The following is a 20,801-nucleotide window of genomic DNA, read 5'->3' on the forward strand; positions in this document are numbered from 1 at the left end:
AACAAAAGTATAAATATCAATAAAGTACACATGACATTTTAAAATACTTAAGCCAGGAATTTCTTACTCTGAGAAAACCTTAAAATACTTCTGTTTGTCCTTATGCAGTATTTATAGTTGTACTATATTTGTGTGTGTGACAAGTCACATGTGTAAAATCATGAAGAGAAAACATGGTAAGATCGTGTCCCTACAATCTAATGTTTGATTTTAAAATATTTTTTCTGCTAAGTTAAAAACCATATATAGTATAAACCAGTGTGAGATACAACATTTTGCAAAGGAAATCAATCTTTGCTTAAAATAAATGATTCTCGCTGACACTTTCAGTAATCTTGATGACAATTAAAGCGCTTTCATTTGGTTGTGATACTTAGATTTTAAAAGAGATGCAGAAATTTTAAAACTTGACATTATAATCTTACCAATGACACCATTTTCTTTTCTGCTCTCTTTGATCCACATTACCTAATTTTAATTTCTCATTGCATAAACTGTTCATGTCTTGACACTTTTTTCTTCCCTTTTGATCCAGAAGTACTGCTTTTAATTTTGAAAGCCATTTGTAAAGTATAGCTGTTGTAGATAATGCCACAAATACAGAGTTGAAAAATGCCAAAGACTATTTCTTTCAGTTCTTAGTAATAGTTCTTGACACCTAAAAAAATTCTTGTCAGCAGAATACTGAAGATAGATAATTTCCCGCATATTTCTGCAGAAATGTACAAAATAAACCTTTGATCTAAAGTGACATTTATTAACCTGAATGTGAGATTAACCATAGCATTCACCCTGAATGGTATTTTATACTCATCTAAAAACTTTCATCTCAGACTCAAAAAATGTAAATACATTAATTCTGTAATCCTTACAAGACTCCTGTAGAGAGGTAATAATTTTTAGCATTCCTTTACTGATGAAGAAACCAAGACATGGAGATTACCCCCAAGTTATACCAAAAATCAAATCTGACTGTAAAAATGAGACTTGTGGTTGAATTTCTAGCTTTCTATTACAAAGTTAAAATGTTTGCCCCAAAGTTTGTTAGTTTTCAAAATGTATTTCTTTCTAAAACGTATAACATGTGAAAACATTTCTTCTCCAGTAAATCAACCAAAAATAATAATCACTTCTAAATACTAAGATTTTTCAACATAAGGACTTCAAGAAACTCACTGAGTATTTACTCACTCAACAACCAGGAAAGAATGGGTGAAAGCTTGTAGTAGGGTAGGATTTTAGGGTGTATGGACATTAACGATGTAAGATCAACTTTCCCATGGACATAATGTTTTCTTAAATTATTCGGTGGCATCAAAAAGTGACAGAAACAAAATGCCTAAAAGTTGAAGTTTTTGCTGATCGCGTTGCTGTGAAGACTGCTCATACTGAGGTGTGTAATGGAAAGTTATAGTTACAGCAAGAGCGGCTCTCCCCTTACGATGGCAGACACGGATTCATCTCAACATTCTGATGATTACACTTCTTCAACAGATGATCCAAGGAGTCAACCCCTCATCTCACAGCCTGTGTCAAATCCAATATGCTTGTACAGCACCATGTCATTCTCAAAATAGTTAGCAAGCTGTGCCTTATATTCGTTTACAGAATTGTGTCATTATCTGTCTTTCTTACCGGACAATAAGCTTCAAGGGGATGGGGGGTGGTATCTGTTTTCCACACTATTCCTGGTACTTGGTACGGTATCTTTCACATATTAAGTATGAAAGTATCAATACATTAAAAACATTTAAGTCGACTAGGATATCTGGGCAAAATGTGCTTCAGTCAAAGATAGTTCTTGCCATTACATGCGACGTAATATAGTTATGGTAAGCTGTCCCTCTCCATTTACCCACACAATATAACGTGGTGGTGGTGTAACAATACTATAAGCATTTTGTAGCCTTAAAATGACTTTTAGAAAGTGAATCAAACACTCTATCTGAAACGTTAGTTCATTAACGTGACTTGCTCTGAGGTTATCTTGTCACTAATGAAATAAAGTATCATAAGTTAAATTAAAATTTAGTGGATCCCTTGAGTAAAGCCCAAGTATTTTGGGTAAAAAGGTTTTACCCTCAAGTTTCTGTCACGCCTTTTCTTGTATCTTTTTATTAAGTTGTTTTTGAATCTGTAGGTGGGGAAAGTGAACAGATTCTCAGAATGATATTAAATAGACCAATTTTGGACTCTCCTGGAATTTCTCAGTCCAGAAACTTCATTTCAATAAACACCTTTTTGGGGACCGACTGAATTTTCAAAGAGACAAAAGTATTCTGTTCTATTACCTTACTTAAAATATTCTGTGTTTCATTAACTTGCTTAAAGGAAGAACATTAAAAAAAAAAAAAAACAACTTGGTGGAAAAACAATTAAAACAAACAAACAAAAAAAAACTGCACCAAATAGTACTGTGCTGCAGAACAAAATGTTTAAACATAGTAAACATGACTTGAATTACGAACGTAACTTGGAAACAAGCAATTTGTTGTTACATCTGCACCTCTAGGAGCCTCTGTGTGCCGATGAGTGTACATCCTTGAGAGCATTGCAGACATCAACAAAGGCAGAGTAAAGTTAGTACATCACTTATTTAATATTGCTCTTGTGAACTGCAAGGAGTCCTAGCCTGGGTGAGGACAGCACTCGAGGCTTTGGAGTCTGAGGGTGGTGTCCTCACTGCAGTGCCATTAGAAGGCTGTGCTGTAGGACTGCTTTTGGACTCCCACACGTGTGGTTGTATAATCTCTCAGCACCTCGCTTGGTTTTTAATCTCTATATTTGAAGTATGAAAGCCTTCTTTTTAATTTGAGATATAATTTCCTGAAATGACTTAAATTTATATGCAAATATTAAACAACTCAATACTAACTCATAATGGCATTTATGGTGTTTAATTAAATAGTGTAAGGTTGGTGCGTGTGGTTTAGCAGCGCATGCTAATTTCAGATACATTCAGTTTCACAGGCACATCAACAGAATATCTTTTGCATAATATAGAATCATTTGAAAGAGACTCTTCCCAATATATTTTAGATATTGTAATGAATGCTGATGATAAAGCCATAGGAAATCAGACATGTACATGAATAGATTTTCCCTTTTCTGATTTTTCTGTCAGTTTCAAATATTGCGAGTGGGTCTATTTTTATATTTAATCAGGGTAAGTGCATAAGGGAAAAAAAAGAAGCCTTCACATAATATCCTGTCAGTAAAATTAGTAAAACCTGGAAAGCAATTTCCATTTTAGTATGTGGATCAGGAGATAAGATGCAGTATCGGTTCATTTTCACTATGGCGGAAGAAAGTGTAATTTTCAGTTCTCTTCTAACTTCTATTATCCACATGGGAGCTGTTATTATCTACATAATGTACCGAGGCATTTGCAATTAGGCTTACTGTTCAGATTAGTCTCCCTTGGTTTCAAGTCACTTTCACTTGAAACGATAAAATTAAATTAGCAGTTTTACCCAGGTCAGTGTGAAGTTTCTCCCGATGGATTTTCAAGCTATTGTTGCTCTGTTACAGTTTTCATATCATAACACTGGATGCATTTGGAATACACATATTCTCGTCCATTTGCAGGAATTTTTAATAAGAGGACAATATATAATTTTTTTAATTCAGTGTCTTCTGCATAGCTACTGTGCAAGCGTTTAGAACTGTAGCTGAATGCCTTGCTTTGGAGTTAGGTCTATCCTCTTCTTTTGGTGTTTCAAGCTATGTGGTGAGGTTTATGTTAAGGTATACTGACATGATAAAATGATACAGAATCCTAGATGTAAAACAAATTGCATTCACTCTTTGAAACACAAGATAGAATGACTCGGAAATTATGACTAGGAAAGAGCTAGTCTCTTTCTTGCTTTCATTTTCTCTTTCTTTATAGTCTTTTATTTCCTTTCTCTCTGATATACATTTATTAAGTATAACCAAAGAATTGGTTTTTTGTTTGCTTTATTTGGTTTATGTTGGTCTTATCAGAGTGTAGGGAGTCCAGAGAGGGACTTTTTAAAAAAGGATGATAGGGAGAGCAGACACCTAAATAGTATTTACATCCAAATTACACTGCATTTAACTGATGAAAGGGGAAACGAAATGTGCAACTGACAAACAACTGAGCATCCTCGATAATGGAGGAAGCTGTACGTTTGCCCTGCTTATTTAAAACAGGAAATCAACTTGCATCCTAGGCTCTTGCTTTAAGGAATTCCCTTTAGTTTCTCAATTACACCTGTCCCTTCAATCTTCCCTCTATTTGGAAATCCCTTGTCTCATTTCACTGCCTGACTAGGTTTTACTCTTCCCTCAAGCCACAGTTGGTCCCTTCTGTGAATGCTTCTCTAACGTCCTCAGACTCATGGGACGGGTGCACATCCTTTGGAATCCCGCAGCCCCACGCGCTCATGTCCACATGGAAACTGCATATTGTGCAGCTCATCTCTAAGGCATGAATTTCTTCATTCAGTTCTATTTCCCCAGAGCCTGACACTCATTTTTAATAGAGAAGATGAATAATTATTTGCTTAAAGACTAACCAAATAAATGAATGAATAATTAAATGATAGGTAATTTTTTAAAGAGAAGCATTAAAAAAACGGACAACAAATAAGCTAAATGTGAAAGACTGTTTAGGTTGTCAGAAATTCTTCCAAATTATTTTCCGTCTTTCCGTATAAGATACATAGTTTTCTGACGTAAGGATCACATCTGGCTGTGTGTATGTGGGTGTGTGCGTATGCGCAGGTGGGAGAGACAGAGAAACAGACAGGGAGACCGTGGACGCTTTTAGGCAAGGAAAGCATCTTCAGTACACATGCTCTCTTACTCTCAACTGCATCACATCTGATCATCTGACCACCTCATACACTGACTCTTCGTAAGCATTTGAATTTGGAACCCTGTTCCTACTATATTTGGGGAATAACAATGCTCCAATAGCAATGGGAAATTAGACAAGCAATATTTAATTTGGTGATTTGTCTTTACTAAAAGACTGATGATTATATTATTTGAAAATTCTAATCTTCTGACACATTTTTTAATTTAGATACTCAATTTCAATAAAAACTTCTCAGACAAAAACAAAACAAACAAAAAGATACCCATAGGTACACAATCCCTATCCAGAATTCTTAAAATCAAAACTTTCTGAAGATCCAATGTTATTTCATAATTACTCTGATTATAACACCTGACTAGAATTCATGTAAAGCTTATTTTGTTATTTATTTATTTCATTTAATAAATTTCCTGAGTATTTGTACCTTTTGATGCAGAAATATTAATGTCATTTACTTTGAGGTGTTGTCAATATTTGAAATGTGTTTCAAAATTTTCTTAAATTAAAAATGAAAATATTCTAAATTCTGAAACTCATCTGGTCTGCACCTAAGGATTTTAATTAAGGCAATAAAGAACCATATGAAATAAATATAAAACAACTTCAAATATAACTATAGCTGACTAGAAATTTTTTTAAAAAAAGAACAAGAAATAAGGAATAAAAAGAAACACCTCCTACAGCTGGTAGGGAAGGGATGCTTTCTTTAGTAATGTTATATAGGCACTTAAAATATTCTCCCTGGGAAAACTATTTTTAACTTGAACCCAGGAATGAACATGATTAATATATCTGGTTACTACGAATTTTTTTCCAGGATAAAAACTCCCCTAAACCATTTTAAATTAAGATCTTTTGTCAATTTGTGTTTGTCAAACATTAGCAGCTAGACTTTTTATTTTGGTCGTGTCTTAAAAATGTAGTAATATCTAAGTTTAAAGATAATTATAATGATGCTACCTTAATTTCACAGTTTTAGTTTCTATTTTCCTCTCCATACATGCTAACTACTCCACATACTGTCTTCTTTTATATTAACTAGATACTAGCTAAGATTATGAGAGGTGGAGACTTCATATGTAAATAAAACATATTCTACAAAAAGTGGTTCCCCCCAGACATGCCTGGCAAGCAGTGTTTTCTTACACAATGGAGCTTCCTGCTAATAGCTGCTTCCTGGGGAAGGTGGTGAAGTTGCCCAAGATGTGTGAAATCCTCCCGACCCTTCTTGTCTTTTCCTACCGTGGTTGAAGATGTAGCTCTACGTTTCCAAACATGTATGGATGGAAATTGGGATTTTCAAAAGAAAACAAGTCTAATTAAAAAGAAGAAAATCTTGCTGTCAGCCTTATTTTTTGGGGGGGGGGTTAACCATGTTAATTGCATATGAGGTAATCTTATTATAGCCAAACAGAGATATTTATATTTATCTTTATATTATCTGAATCCTATCAGCTTAAATTCACAAACATGTGGCTTTTTTTTTTTAAGGGCTTTTTTTTACAAAACTTGATGCCAACTTGGAAGACCTACCACAGTATCCAGACTCTCTGAGAAAAAGCTGATGTCGTTTAAATTCAGAACTATCGGATATACACATTTGCACAAATCCACACAGTTGTAGAGAATCACAATTTTAAAGATCAGAAGAAAAGGTCTAATCACTAAGAAATTATTAATTTTCTTTAAAAATTGCATAAACGATCTTATTATATTACTGCCTAAAGTTGTTTTCTGCAAATGACTCACACAAAGTGTGCTTTACAATCGATAACGTGCACTGTCATAACACTGCCATACTTGGCGGGCTCTGAAAATTTAATAGACACTCACTACAAAAGTAAGTTTTCTGAGAATACTAAAATACATTACAGGTTTTAAGAGTACACTTCTTCAAAAAAGTACACTTTAACAAAGAAAATATGATGTATTTATATACAACTCCCAACCAAGCAAAAAAGAGGGCCATCAAATTTAGACCCGTTGAAGACGTGCGCAGCTTCTTACGCAATGAACGGATAGAAGCATCCAGTCAAGGGAACTTTTTTCCTCAGCAAGCATATCAGAAGATGACTTAGTTCAGACCTGTCGATGTATTAATTTAAAAGGCTCTTATCTTGCTTTTCCAAACTCCCTTCTAAGCCAGTATCTTTCTGAATGGTGCTAAACTTTAACAGAGTAAAGGTGCTTTCTATGTAGTCGATGAAAATACTTACAGCAGCAGAAAATAACCCAAGTAACAGTAAAGCCCAACTGTCTCAATAGGATAGGGACCCAGCTATTTGTGAAACATTATGTAATATTAAATCCTGTCTTAGAGCAAGGCGCTTGTTTCATATACACTGATGTAAGTGTATAAATACCCTGCAGGTTGAATGATAAACTTTATGCAAATTAAAGGAACACTATAAGGAATACACCTACGGTATTTTTTCCCCTACTTTTAGGTCATTCGAATATACCAGTAAGTGTTTAGTCATCAAGACATTTTGAAGTTTCAAATTTGTTCACAGTGTAAAACATAAAACATAGATTAAAACAGCAGCTTTTATTCTGACTACAACATTCTCTATAGATAATTTGAAAAATAAAAACCAACTGAAATCCAATCATCTCAAGATAACCTCTATCGGTATTGCTTTCCTATACTTATTTTTATTTAGATTTCATGTGATTCCTTTTAACTTATGAAATTATAGGATGTATATAATTATATTTATAATTGCTTAATATCTGTATATTTTAAATTAAAATTGCCAGTATTTGACTGGACTGATAAAAATGGTAATTCAATATGATTTGAGTTAAAATGTGTATTATATCGAATACATAATATCTTTTCCTGCTTTCTCACTTAATATTATATTGTCATCGTTTAAGCATATTTCAATTTATTTGCCTAAATTTCTTTGCATGAGTGATACTATAACTTATTTAATAATTTCCTAATCTTTTAGCATTTGAGTTCTTTCAAATGTCCCTTTTTTTTAATACTATGAACACCCCTGGTCTGCGTTCTTCAAATAAGTCCCGAGATATTTCTTTAGGACAGATTGTTACAATTACCAGGAATTAAATCTTTAAAATATCTTGATCCACATAGTCAAATTTCTTTCCAGGAATGCCATAGCAATATAGATTATGTAGATTGCTCTAAGAAGGCTGTGGACACAGATCTCAACTTCCTCGCAAAACTATTTATACATTCTAACCATTCCTTAAACCAGAGGTGAAAAGTGGTTTTGAATATGATTAAATACAGAGATAAACTCACTAGTGTTAAAACATAAGATTAAGGATGTCAAACTAAGCTTCTGAGTTTATTTCCTGTCCTATAAAAATCCAGCAGAATGATAGTAAAGAAATTTTTAAAAGATGGGGAAGCCCAAAACCTAAGGAAAATGGGAAGAAAACGGTTGTCATGCTCTCAGCAGGCAAGAGATATCAACAGATTTCTCAAAGGCGGAAAACTGACGGATTGGTGTTGACTGGTATGCCACACAAAAAGGGGCTAGAGCAGTGGGTTTCATCACCTGACTTAGTTTATACCCTGGGAGACATGAAATCAATGAATGTACTTTCAATGGAGGGCAGGAGTAGGAGAGTTTGTATTCATTAAAAGGATAGACTGAAAAACTTCCCCACGTATTTTCCTGGTCCTTTGTCCAAAATGGACATCACACAGGAATTTGCCAATTATAGGTAAACACTTTTTTTATAAATAATAATTTAAAAAAGAGATGGAAATACAACCTGATATAGAGTACGGAGGGAAGAATCTATGGCAGAATCTAACAAGGGATCCGGTTTCCTAAATTAAAGCTTTAAATATTTTAACATTTCATAGTGCAGAACAGGATACAAACTACCCTTTGAATATTCCTTAAAATAGAACTTATTACTGGATAAAGTAGCCTTGGATGTGCCTGACCCATATATACACTTTCTGAGTATTTCTATTGTCTTGTTACCAAAAAGAAGGGAAAACTGAGGGTCACCCAAAGTTCAGGAAAAATGAAGCAGGAAAGAGAAAAATATAAGATAATAAAAGCTGATGTTAGGATAAATGGAAATAATGCAGAAAACAAAAAAAATACTAAACTTTATTTAGTAGTTTCAGGTAAAGTACAGAATCTGTTTTAATGATTAAGAGCAAGAGGTACTGTGAAACAGGAGTTATGAGAGAGTGAGAAAGAACTCTTGGAAATTAAAAATATAACTACAAAAATTAAAATGCCACAAAAAAATCAGAAACTAAAATGGTGAAATGCTCAAAAAGATAGAATAAAAGACAAGTAGAAAATACAGAACAGCCAGAACATCGATTTAGAAAGTCCAACAGTTTCAAATGAAGATAGGCTGGTTCTGAAACCATTTATACCCATTTCCTGAATTTAAAGAGACACAGGCTACTTAAAAATCACCCTTTACACTCAAGGAGAAATATGTGAACATACACCATAGTGAAATTTCTGAGGATAACACTGAGGATAAGGCAACGACTCTAAAATTTCTATAGATGGGAGAAGAAAACAAAACAACAGGAACAAAAACAGCAAGCAAGGTCAAAGCTTAAGACATTGGCACAACATAAGTGTATGTTATAAAGGAAGAAAAGAAAAATGCAGGCAATAAGTAACTCTGGAGATGGGGTCACAGCAGGAACTGCAGAAAAAAAAAAAGAGAGATATCATAGTACATCCTTTGGTTCTGAATCGAACAATATTTATTTAGGCATTATAATGCAAATCCTATTAATTATGTATTTGATCCAAACTGGCTCTCTGTACATTTTATTTGCATACCATTAACAAGAGAAATAGGAAAGATGATGATAAACTGATGGGGATAAAAAATATCACATGGTTAAATCAAATTATTAGGACCAAAGAATAAACTCAAATACTTAGAACAATTTTAAAATAAAGTACCACATTTCAAAGAAAGCTGAGAAGAGCTATGACCTTAGATTTTTATCTGAATAACTTCCATAAGAAATATATAACTTTAGTAGAAAAATTTAAAAGTTCGAGCCTTGCTTTAACAAAGTTAATTAAAATATATTTATCACACATAGAAAGTTTGAAAACCAAATGTAATCAAGTTCTAAATGTTCCATATGTAACCGATTTTTTTTTCCTCGTTTTAGTTCCTCCACATTCCTTCTCTAAAAAAGGATGTAGTGAGAAATGAAGCCAATATAATTACCTGCCTCTATGCAAAAGATGAAGACAGCCATATTTTCAGGTTCCTAGTTAAACATCTCTGAGACCAAACAAAAAAACTCTTGACAGTTGGCCCTAGGAAGTATTTCGTCTCAGAAAATAAGTCTGTAACCCAACCACAACAGTGAAACTTAAAAGCACAATCATCAAGACTCATTTTAAGATCGTTGCCTTGCTGTGCTGACCAAACCAAAGCTATTCTATCAATATCTATTTACAGTCAGATCTGTACCTTGAAAAAATCCACCTAAAATCACCAAACCCAGGTCCTGAAACCCCTAAAATAACCTTCCCTATCTCCACTCTGCCAAGTTTGTGTTCACTCTGCTGCAGTAATTTAATTGTGCTTGATCAACAGATTTTCCTGTTAATTCTGTATTGGGGTGGACGTCTTCAACAACTCTGGAGACCCCACCAAGATCCAGCAGAAACCACCTTGCTGCCATGGCTTAAAATCAGCTTTTCAGAAACAGAGTATGCCTTGAGGTCTCTAGAGCTCTCCTTCTACAATACTGAGCTATGTTCTATGTTGAGTATAAACCGCTATTAATGGAAATCCCAACACTGAGTCTATTGTGTATCCCAGGAATGATATTCATGGTTTTTTTTTTAAGATTTTATTTATTTATTTGAGAGAGAGAGAGAGAGTGCATGCACAAGCTGGGGGAAGGGCAGAGGCAGAGGGAGAAGCAAGCTCCTGGTTGAGCGGGGAGCCCTTTGCAGGGCTCGATCCCAGGACCCCGAAATCATGACCTGAGCCAAAGGCAGATACTTAACTGACTGAGCCACCAGGTGCCCCTCATGTTTTAAAAAATCTTTTGATAAATTCATCAGTTTTGAAAATTAATATTCTTTGCAAAAAATCTGTCTTCTTACTAGTGACACTACGTGTCTCTCTAGCTGCCTTCATCTCTCTCAGTTGTTAGTCTGTAAGAGGAAGTTCACAGAGCAAAGGACAAATGTAGGTCAGCTAAGTTTGTCTTTCAAGTCAGCTACAAGGAATAACAAGTGACAGGTTGCAATAGCCGAGGTCTGTATAGATTAATCTTCCACTTGAATCTTCTCTCAAATAGTTGGAAAACTTTCCTCAAATCTTGTTTTGTCTATGGGAGTCTGTGTGCAGCAAAGATCCACTTAAACACCTTCTATTAGAAGAGGCTGCATACCTGTTTTCCAACTGAAAAGGACCAACTCTATTAGGCTGGGATCCTGATATATATGATACTTAAGCAACATATTTGATCAAAGATATTTTAATGGGTTTCTATCTATCCATGTACATCTCCTCTTGACCAGACTCCAGCCTCTTACAGGACTCTTATTATAACTTATTATAACATACATCTACTCCAACATGTCTATACAAATGTTCGTGGCAGCATTATTCACAATAGCCAAAATGTGGGATCAACCCAAGTATTTTTAAATAAATAATGGAAAACTAAAATGTAGTTTACTTATACAGTGGAATATTTAGGAGTAAAAAGGAAAGAACTACTGATAACTGCTACAACATGTATGAACCATGAACCCATCATGCTAAGTAAAAGAAGCCAGTGACAAAAAGGCCACATATCATTCCATTTATATGAAATACCTATACCAGACAAAGATACAGAGAGAGAAAATAAATTAGTGGTTGCCTATGTCTGGGAAGGAATGGAAAATGTCTGCTAATGTGTATAGGCTTCTTTTTGGAGTAACAAATGTTCTAAAATTACATTGTCATGATGTTTAGTGTTACACAACTCTATAAGCACACTAAAAACATTCAATCACACATTTGAAATGGCTGTATGGTATGTGGATTAAATCTCAGTAAAATGACATGTTTGTTCAAGATATTGACCATAAGCCCAAATAGATAGTTTGTATAGCAGTCTAGTTTGATATTTCTTGCTCTCTATTAATGGAATTATATTGTATCAATTTATGAATATTAGAGACAGAAGAATCTACTCTAGCCAGTTTAAGCAGAAAGGGATATAAGGAATATTAGGTTTCTTCAGAACCTCCCCATGGGCTATAGAACCACACTTGGTACAAGGAAGATTGCAAAAAAAGAACTCAGGTTCCAAAATTGCTTCCTTAAGGATTCCTTAAGACAAATAAATGATATAGAAAACTTAAAACTGTGTTGCATTTGGATCACCCCAAACTCCAACTTGAACCTATATTTGTCATATATTCCCTTTCCCATATCATACACGCTGTTATTACCTTCTACTACTACTCTTCTTTCTGACTCTTCCTTTGACTCAAGTCAAATGGAAACTCTTCAAAGCTCAGCTGGCCCTTTACAGTTAGCTTCTCTAAAGGAAGAAATCCTTCATGGTTGATTTTAAGACATGGTCTCTTTCACAACTAAGAGTTATGGAGAGGATTTTCCCAAGCTTAGACAAAATAGACACAAAATTTACAAAGGAATCTAGGATAGTTGTGAGGACGGGGTGGATGCCATGATATGCTGCCTAAGTCTCCCTTCAGGAATGTAAATCCTAACTGGTTCAACGTCACCTGCAATCTTCCTGGGGCAGAATATGCCCAATGTAATCCACCCACCTTCTCTTAATTTCTTAATTCAGAAACTCTTCCTTTTTTAACTATAGTTTTCCTTTCTAAAATTATTGAGGTATATCCCATCCATCTGAGTTTTTAAAAAATAATTTAATTCTGTTTTTAAATTTTTCATTGTAATTCCTTCTTTGATTTATGAATAACTTAGAAATATATTTTCATGTATTCCAACTTACGTACCTCTGTATACAGAGGATATGATCTGTATCATTTTTATTGCTGGAATTTGTTGAGGCTTGCTTTGTGACCTGATATATGTTCAATTTTTATAATGTTCCAGTTAACCTGAGGTTCCCAGTTCAACAATGCATTAAAAGTAATTTTTAAAAATATTTTATCCATTAGGGATTGCCTAGAGCCAAGGTGTTGGTGGGTGATTGGCTATAAATGACACAAGAGAACTTTTCAGGGTGATGAAAATACCCTATCTCTTGATTGCACTAGGGTTTCATGGATAGAAGTTACAGCTCAATAAAGTTGATTTAAAAAAATACTTTATCTGATATTTTTAGTAGCTGTACTGGAAGTAATTTTGTTGGGTATGTGGTAACCCATATTGCCTTAAAAATCACCACCAAATTCTACAAAGACAGAATGACAAGTTGCAGGCAGCATTTAGAATGTCTACACTGATTGAAAGGTTGGAGAATGTAGATACCACAAACAAGACAACTTACAAGGCTACTACAATCAAGCAGGAGTTATAGATCAGAACTAAATTACCAAGACTAAAAATAGGAAGAGAATGAGTAGTGACATGAAGGACAATATACTGGACTCAATTTCTGGTAAGGTATGGATCAAAACCCCCTTTGCCAGAGAGGGAAACATGATAAGATCACCTCACTGTAATATACTTTATTATTTCAAATTAACATGTCCACATTAAATAATTCACATTAGCTGAGTAGGCAGAGCACGGTATAACTATATAATTATTACTTTTCTAAGGAGCAGAGAAGCAGAAAATATAAAATAAGTCCCTCCCAGGGAAAGTAAATGATGAATGCAGCACACTGTGGAGCCTAGCATCTTTGGCAATGAGCATGTGAGGAGGCAGGGAATATATGTATATAAACAGAAAGGCGACAGAGAAGAAGAGATGGCCTGGCGACAAATTTCAGCTATTTACCATTTCATTATAGGCTAGGCCTGCTAACAAGTAATAATAATAACTCCCTCTGTTATGAGTCTTGCCATCCTTTCAGACCATACCGCTTCCTATTAGTATTAGGAATTACAATATAATTTTTTTGCATTTCAGACTTAACCTCTGTTAAAAAACAAAAACTAAAACTAAAAACTAAATGATGAACCAAGAAAGACACTAAGAAAAAGTATCTGTAAATATCAGCCTGGCTGTCACACAGTAAATGAACTGTAATGGCTGACACTTCCCTAATTGGAATAATGGCAATGTCAGCCTAAATATGGATCAGATTCAGACAATCTTCAGCAAGATTTCTCTTAGGAAATACTATGTAGACATGTGTTCAGGAAGCAGTATTCAACAGTAATAAGTAGAAATCCATTCTGAGCTAATATGTTTAACATGGCTGCCAGTTTTAATATGTTTTACCTAAAGATACAATCATCTTACTGAAGATAACTCACACTGTGGGAAATAAAAAATGTCCTTAGTAGACTGAAAATGTATGTCCCCAAATCTCAAAGGGACCAGTAAGGAGATGGGCATTTTATTCAGCCTAGAATGAGCAGTCATGTAAGAGAATTCCAAGACTTCTGCAGTGAATGAAGCAGTAACACAAATTCCCAGCATGCCACTTACACATACAAATATATATATAATCTATTTGACCTGATTTCCTTGACAGTGAGTGCACATTTGGAAGAATAAAATTTAAATTATTAATTTGACGAGTTTCCATGAATATAGAAGAGAGAAAAAGAACAATTAAATTCATGATACGATGAGATTTCTATTCTGCCAGGAAAGCTGAATTTACCTATAACTTATGTCTGATATGTAAGCCATTTTTTTTTTAGAAAAGCGATAATTGTAGATATAGTATTCTAAAGCTGTATAGTATATGGCACTTATTTGAATGTTTACCTTTCCAAGAATCAGAAATAACCTCTTATGTCAATCCTTAATGGGCACACAGATTTGATTTCCAAATTAATAGGGCATATTCTTAAATATCTTGGATACAAATAGTCACTAATTAGGAAACTAATTACTTCTATCATTTCATTCTTAGCTTGAACCCATTTGAAGGATGTCAATTTTTCCAGAAGCAGCTCAACATGGAAAAGCAAGTTTTTATGTAAGCAGTAATTCTGATGTTACCATACATCCTTTCAATGTAATAATATAGCAATTTTCTCTTATTATCTATTTTAAATGTTTTATTAAGGATGCATTAATCTGAATAAGGAGTAAGAAATACCTGCTTTTCCCAAGTTTAGAAACAATTCAGAAAGAAGACAAAAGTATTAACAGAAAGACAACCAAAATATTATCATTCCTACTAACGAGTACGAGGCAGGAGGGAAGGGAGACTCAAGAGTCAAGCTGACGAAAGTAAAGCCATTTTGGTTTTAGGCTGACTCCCAACCTAAAGGTCAGCAGGTCATAAAAGGAGTACCATGCGACTGATGGAAGACCACAAGACCCCACTCCCTCGGGCTGGACATTCTTAAAATCGCTCCCTGGGGGTAATTCCACCACTCTAAGACAATGAAAAAACTAACAGCCCGAAGTCAATGTTAAACCAATAGTTAAAGAATAAGGCCCTCCCTATACAGTTAGCTAATTGAAAAAAAAGTAGAACACTTTGTTACAGGCAAAAGGGAGTCCTCATTTTCAACTGGGTATAGAGACCGCTACTCTATGAAGTAGCTCCTTTCTTACTTCTACACTTAGTTAATTTTTGTCCTTTTCTCTAAATGGCTTGCTCTTGAATTCTTCCTAGAGCAAAGCCAAGAACCCTCTTGGCGAGAGCGCCTGAGGTCCTCTCTTCCGGGACCTCAGCTCCAGGCATCAGGTACATATGGCATTGAGTCCAGGATCCCTCGTTTTACCCTATTTTAAGCAATGGAAACAAGTCTTCCTGCTTAACAAGCAATATCTCTATTCCACCCCTTTTAAACATCAGAATATCTCTGAAACATTACTAATTAGTCAAATCATCCTTTCTTAATAGCACACACACTCTGAGAAGCACAAATTTTGAACAAATGCATTTTAAGACTTGATATTTAATCATCAAAACCCAAACCTAGCACGACAGTGTCAGTGTATGTAATGTCACTAATTGTACAGTTAAAGATGGTCAAAATGCTATGTTTACTTTGCTACAACTGCAAACGAGCCCTAAGTTACCTCAGCTTCCTGCCTGTATTTCTACAGTATTAAAATTGTCTCAACTCCTAAAACTCTCAGTCGACGAGTATCTGATGCAAGCCCACTTGGGTCTGAGGAATAACAGAATTTCTATTTATTATTTAAAATTATAATATCAAATCTAGAACTTCAAGGTCTATAAGACATTCTAACTGTAAGAAAAAAAAAAGAGTAACATCCATTCACATACTATGGACATAATCAAATCTCTCAATTGTCATTTAAAATAGAAATCTTGCAGGGAAGTGGCTGTAACGTGAATTGTAAAGTGACATTTTAATTTAGAAAAGTTTGTTGATGCAATGCTTTCATCAAAATATTTATTTTCCTAAATGATAGGGATCGCGAAGTATTATGAAATCATTCACATGCTCAACATGTAATCCTAATAGTTTACTGTAGTAAAAGGTTTTGGTTTGTTATGGCTATTGCTAAATTTAAGTTACAATTGTTTTATAATTACACAATACTTTATAGCATAAAGCTGTTATATTATAAAGGACATGCAATCATGCAAATACGGTAAAATATTATTTTAAAATCATCCAAGAGTTTATTATTAAGTGAATGCTGTGCAGCTAAGGCGTTCAGTAAGAATGAACATATTGTATTTACATAGGAAATCACTAAGTATTATTCATAAGAGAGTAAACATGACTCTTCACCTAATTAAAGATCAAACCCAAGTATAAATCAGAGTGTGTGCTTATCTGGAATGAACACTGGCAAGGATCAGATTGTTTCCACTCCTGTGTGTTACGTACATCTGTGCATTTATGAATTATACATATATCCCTGCTAGGAAGGCATTAACCGAGGATAGAGCAGCAAAGAAAAAAAAAAAAAAAGCTTTGAAACTTTATTAGAAGCAGTTTACTAATCCCCAAGCATAATCGGCATGTGATTCACTCAGAAGTTAAATATCTACTTGGAGCGCCTGGGTGGCTCAGTCATTAAGCGTCTGCCTTTGGCTCAGGGCATGATCCCGGAGTTCTGGGATTGAGTCCCGCATCGGGCTCCCTGCTCCACTGGGAGCCCCTTCTTCCTCTCCCACTCCCCGTGCTTGTGTTCCCTCTCTCACTGGCTATCTATCTCTCTGTCAAATAAAGAAATAAAATCTTTAAAAAAAAATTAAAAATAAAATAAATATCTGTCTACCTAGGTGACTACTCTCACATGTTTTGTCTTAATTATAACTGAGAAACTTTCACAGTGACTTTTTCCTCAGGTGCTTATTTACACATTGGGCTAACAAACAGAACAATACAAAATCCAGGTATTTAAACATTTACATTTCTAGAAATCAACCAATGTTTGAAATTTTCACTGCTGAAAAGCGGGACATTTCTACCAACCAAAGCATATTTTGAGGGCACAGAAAGAGCATGTTTTGCCCCACCTATAAAAAAAAAAAAAAAAAAAAAAAAAAAAAAAAAACTCATCCTCTAAGTTATAGAGCTGTAGGTACTGCTGCTGGGGATTTTCTTCTGGGAATGCTAGCTGAGAAATGCTGGATTTGCTGTTCTCGAGGGCTTAGAGTATTACTAAAGAAGACAGTTTCTATTGCAAAAGGGGATAAAAGTATAGATTTATTTATATTAAGTGTATTTTCTTCCTAGTTAGTATATGTTTGACTTTTGGATTTTTTGCCCTATCCTAGACCAGAACCTTTTTAGGAACTGAAGACGTATTGCTAGCAAAATACCTAATTCATATTCGTTAAGGTAGCAAGTATTATACCAAGTCTTTTCCACTTCATTTTACATAGTTCTCCCAAACTCCTTCCGGGAGTATTATTATTTTTTCTGATGCAGATGAAAACACTGAAACAGGGGTCAAGTAACTGCTCAAAACGTCACAGCTGGTAGTTCCCAGAGCTAAGACTCTTTAGCCCACATTCTTAACCAGTAGCCTCTCTGTATATACATGCATGTATAAAATATACATATACACAAATATGTAATATAAATATGTTCATATTCGTGTCAAATTTTTTTTCCATCAGGAATCCTCTCCCTTCCCTTCATTTTTTTTTTCTTACCTCTTCATGCTTAATACATGTTTATTCTCCACCCACCCTACCGTTGCAGTTTCTCCCCTATCTTTTGCTGGCAAATTTTATGAGTACATAAATTCTACTCAATGCCTCCATTTCCTCATCTTCCACATCTCCTCAATTCATTACAAAATGGTATTTACTCTCAATAGTCTTTCATAGTATAGACTAAACTTACTGGATTCTTAAAATCCAGTTTTTCAAAGCCCCAGAAATTGTGACTCAGTAAATCTGTGATAGAACCCAATAATCTGATTTGGGGTTTCTTTCTTTCTTTCTTTCTTTCTTTCTTTCTTTCTTTCTTTCTTTCTTTCTTTCTTTCTTTCTTTCTTTCCTTCCTTCCTTCCTTCCTTCCTTCTTTCTTTCTTTCACAAGTAACTACTGTGGTTTTCTCTAATTTTTTTCTTCAAACACGATCATTTTCAGTTGTGCAGTTGTGCCTGTCACAGTTTCTTAACCTATGTTGGTTTGTTTTCATCTCTTACGTGTTGATTATAAAGCCAGAGCTACTGGGTCAGTCTTCTCCCATCTTATCTTTGGCATCCTTTACTTATAATCCATGACTCTAACCAACACCCTAAGGAGAAACCCTTCTCCAATCTGTCTCTCCAGTCAAGATTTATCTTCTGATTTCTAAATCTTTATATGAAATATTTTATTCAATATCTATACCTGGATATCCCACAGGCTGCTTAAATTCAGTATTTACCCACCTGATCTCACTGTATCCTTATGCCAAACTTCTGTTCAACATTCTAGTTAATGGTGCCACTAAACCAAGTGAGACACCTGGGACTCCTAGCCAAATTCTCCTCACTGACCTCCCACATCCAGCCAGCCATTATCAATTACACCTCCATAACAATTTCGAATGTGTCTACCTTTCCAGCTTGACTGTTTCCCATCTTCCATTACTGTTTCTATTGTCATCTGTAACTTAGATTTCTTTGTCCAGCAATGTAATGCTTTTCCTTATTCCAAATTTATGTCATATTTCTATTCCTAACACTACTGCAAAAATTATAATTTTAATATATAAGTAACTATATCCCTCCAACTAATAAAAAAATTTCAGTGATGATTCCTTCCTTCCATAGTTTGAATGTGACACTTGGGCTTTTACGATCTGGACCCTGTGTATCTTATTTTATGGCTATCTGTTAATCTCTTGGATTTTAAATTTGCTCACACAAATCACTTATGAATATGCAAATTAATCCTGAAAATGTGCAGCTCTTATTGGCTGGAAAACGACATGGTACAACCACTTTGGAAGAAGGCTTAGCAGTTTTTTTTTTTTTTTTTTTTTTAATATTTTACTTATTTATTTGACAGACAGGCAGCGAGAGAAGGAACACAAGAGGGGGAGTGAGAGAGGGAGAAGCAGGCTTCCTGCTGAGCAGGGAGCCTGATGTGGGGCTTGATCCCAGAACACTGAGATCATGACCTGAACCAAAGGCAGCCACATAACGACGGAGCCAGCCAGGTGCCCCTGGCTTAGCAGTTTCTTAAAAAGTTAAACACAATCTCACCACAGGACTCAGCAAAACCACTCCTAGGTCTGTACCCAGTTGCTTTGAAAACTTACATTCACACAAAAACATGAAGACACATGTTTATAGTAGTTTTGATCATAATTTCCCTAAACAAGAATCAACCAATATGTCCTTCCATAAATAAACAGATAAACTGTGCGTTGGGATAGAATATCAGAAAGAAGAGAAAGAAGAGAAAGAAAAGGATGAAAAGGAGGGAGGGAGGGAGGGAGGGAGGGAGGGAGGGAAGGAAGGAAGGAAGGAAGGAAGGGAGGGAGGGAGGGAGGGAGCCATTATGCCACTACAAGACACAGATAAACCTTAAATGCATATTACTAAGTGAAACAAACCAATCCAAAAATACTACACACTGCATGATTTCAAGTAAATGACATTCTGGAAAAGGCAAAGCTATGGAGACAGGAGAGATGCAGAGATGTAGGGGAGGGAGGGGAATGTTGAAAAAATGAAGCACAGAATACTTTTAGGATGGCAAAATTATTGTGTATTATTTTAATGATGGATAATGGTATGAATTACATAGAAATTTATAGCACAAAGAGTGAGTCTTAATGTATAAAAATTAAGGAAATCTCAAGATTGCAGGTCCCAGGAAGGAATGCAGACTGTGGCAAAGGGAACCTAACTGTATTACAAATGTATAGACTAACCTCGGGGAAGGGTGTTGAGGGAAAAGATGCTTACCAAATAATTTTGGAAATAAACAGAACGTATAAGACTGAAGGCAAATGGAACTGCTCATGAGCACTGTACTTTAGTTGATAAAGTTGAGCCCCAAAGTAATATGGGAAAATATTCTAATACTATTATATAAGTATACTGCCATTGAACAATTCAATGAATGAGTGAGGAATGATAGAAATTAGGTTTCTCACAGTTGGAGTGGGAAGACACAGTTAAGAACAAAAAGGCTAAAATAATTCATGTGATAATGTTTAGAGTTAGAGAAAATGGTATAAACTCATGGTTAGCTTAATGTAGATACAGATGTTTACACACAGGAATATTCAGGATGGGAGGATGGGTGAGATAGGGGATGGGGATTAGGGAGTACACACATCACGGTGAGCACCGGAATAGCTCAATCACTATAGTGTATCCCCGAAACGAACATAACACTGTATGCTAACTAGACCAGAATTAAAATAAAACAAAAAAGAAATAAAAAGAAATA

General features: G+C 34.9%; 1 long non-coding RNA gene across 2 annotated transcripts in view; it reads right to left on the bottom strand.

The window, feature by feature from the left end:
• LOC123799280 (uncharacterized) overlaps positions 1–20,801 on the bottom strand; it is a 512,492-nt gene that overhangs the window by 77,563 nt on the left and 414,128 nt on the right. The window lies entirely within an intron of this gene.

Source organism: Ursus americanus, chromosome 5 (assembly GCF_024610735.1).
Source record: "Ursus americanus isolate L20-20 chromosome 5, mUrsAme1.1.p, whole genome shotgun sequence".
NCBI classification, from domain to species: Eukaryota; Metazoa; Chordata; class Mammalia; order Carnivora; family Ursidae; genus Ursus; species Ursus americanus.